A 2,839-nucleotide genomic window follows, 5' to 3' on the forward strand; every position below is an offset into this window, starting at 1 on the left:
AAAAAAAAAAAAAAAAAAAGCTTCAGTGAACAACTGTATGGTCATGTCATGTTTTGAATGTGAGTATATATGTTTGATCAATTCCCAGAAGTGGAATTGCTGGTCAAAGGGTCAAAGGGAGTGATGGGGAATACCCAAGGGTAGTTTAAAAAAGTAGAATGCACATAGTGAAAATCAAAAGGTTAAAAAAAGGTATAGCATGAAAAGCAAGCCTCTCTCCCACACCACTCCCTGCCACCCAGTTCCCTTCATTGAAGTAACCAGCATTATCACTTTTCCATATATGTATATGGGTTCCTTGTTTCTCTTTTCATTTTTAACACAAATAGTAGTACACAAGACACCTTGCTTGCTTTTCTCTCTACAACATTTCTCCAAGATACTTCTATGTCAGTATTGTGTTCCCTCAATCTAAATTGAGGAATTTAGAATTTTCTAATCCTACTCCAGTGTGCTGCAGTTGTAATCATTCTGTTCTTAAATTTCTTTTCTCATCCAGCTAGAAAGCAGTTTAGCTCAAGTCTGAGATTCTCATACCGTTGAAAAAACTCTTAGAGGTTACATCTGTTTTTAAGATGTGTGTGATTTGGGAGTTGGTTTTATTTGCATCTCCATCTCTGTGAGCCATGGTGTCAGATTCAAGGAGGTAAAACTTAAAATGAAGCCTCACGTGTGCTCTGCACTCTCTGACTTTCTAAGTCCTGGTGGACACCTATCATATCAGACTTCCCCTGTTCTACACATTGGTCTTCAGCATAACATGTCGTTAGAAATAAGGATTTGGATCTGATATACCTTCTTGGATTTCAGAAGAGAGTAGTGAGGCCAAGAGAGGTTGAACAACTTATTTAAGTCCACCCAACTGGTAGGTGCAGGAACAGAATGAGGGTCTCCCAAGCAAGGTCCACATCCTTGTCTCCTCATGCCGGGACCCTCATCCACCTTCTCAGGACAGCTAGTGCCCTAAGTTGACAGCAGAGTGTTTAACCAGCTCCTCCAGATAACACCTACCTGTGCATGTTATCACCACACCACCCAACCCTGAAGAACTTCCTAAAGAGTGGACATGCTAGGCATTCCAGAAGAACCACTGGGAGGACTTTGGGGGAAGGAGGCAGTAGGTAGACATCTGACCTGTCCAGCAGCACACAGGGCTAATTGGTGCAAGGCCAAGGAAACACTAGACCCAAGAGCTCACAGGAATCACGAATCAAAGTGAAACACTCCTGGGTCTTGTCTGGGTAACAAGTTACCAAACGTGATTCTTACCAGAATCGCCTGGGCAATCTGCAGGTTAAAAACAGTCTCCCTGGTGCTGCCCCAGATGGTCACTTTCGGAAGATCCAAGTGTGGTCCAGAAATCTGTATTTTTCATGAGCTCTGTGGGTGGTTTAAAAAGAGCTACTAATGTTCAGCCCAGATTTGAAGAAATGCCATTGAGTAGAAAGAGCACCTTAAGTCAGACATGGGTTCATGGGGCAGCTCTTCCCTACAAGACACTCGCTCTGAGCCTCAGTTTCTCACAATGTTAATTGGGGGAAAAGATCACGCATGCCCTGCCAACCTTACAGGATGGCTGTGGGGCTCAGATGAGGTCATGTCTGTGAAAACACTTGGCAGATTATAAACCATATATACATGTGAGGGGCATTACTTTACTGTGCCCAAGTGGGAAAGATATTTGGAAGAGCCTGGTTAGATTCTCAGGGCTCAGCAACAGTGCCCAGCTACCCTTGGGGAGACTGCTGCAAAATCCACACTTGTTTTCCTACGAAACATCCTCTCCTTCCTTGTCCATGGGCTTTGCCTGTGACTAGCTTCATTTTAGGTCAGCTTCCATTTTGCAGGGGTTTGTGCTGATAGGTTGGTTTCAGAGGCTCGGACCTCTTATTGCATCAGGTATGGGACTAATGAAGAGTGCGCTCTCTCCAGACCATTCCTGGCCCTGTCCCCTCAGAGTCCCCTGGATTGAGGAGCGCCTTTGTGACTTGAATCTAGGTCACAGGATTGCCTTTGTTAATCCCTTGGGGTCACAGTTGCACCCGGTGCTTGGAGGAGGAGCGATGAAACGGAATAAACGCCTTACCTTTGACTTCCCGCTTTCCTACAGAGAGATGCGAAGGTTCCTACAGGTTAATAAGGTAGAGCACTGTGGGGTTCCCTGGGGCTCTCCTTGAGTGGTGTGACATCATGCTGTTTCCTCGGGGCTACAGTGGGTCTCCTAGAATGTCAGAGAATAGCACCCCGCCCCTTGCAAAAAACAAGTTGTTCATATTCTGTAGTCTGATCTACTGAAAGTGCAGCCTGCCTCAGCCTGGTTTGAGGTTTTCTTCCCCCTACTCCTTTTAAAGTGCCTGTAGGCTTGGAGCTACCATTTAAAACAAGAGGTAAATTGCAAGAGGCTATTTCATGCCGAGGTAGAGTAGCACGTCAAAGAACGCTTAGCTAGGAGAGCTTGATGGGACAATCCTTCCGCTCCCTGAGCAGGCAGGGAAGGTGGCCCGTGGGCGGAGAGAGCCCTAGCTTCACCCCGCACAGCTTGCCTACACTTACTTAAAGGAATATTCTTTCGAGTGGCCTCTTCCTTAGGCTGTTCATGATTAATGTACTTAATGTAATTAATTAATGTGATTAATTATTAATAATTTTGACAGACATTGTGCTTTTTGTAATAAAGAGGGGGGAGCCATTTTCAAGATAGAAACGATAGTCCTTTAGCTGTTGCCTATGAAGCGACAATTACAGCATTTTTTCCCCAGTTTCAAAATGTTGCATTTTACCTTCTCTTTAAGGAAGGACCTGCCATTGTAAGTTTCAGACCCCAGTTAGTCCACCGGCA

Source organism: Lipotes vexillifer, unplaced genomic scaffold, assembly GCF_000442215.2.
Source record: "Lipotes vexillifer unplaced genomic scaffold, Lipotes_vexillifer_v1.1 scaffold325, whole genome shotgun sequence".
Classification (NCBI taxonomy): Eukaryota; Metazoa; Chordata; class Mammalia; order Artiodactyla; family Lipotidae; genus Lipotes; species Lipotes vexillifer.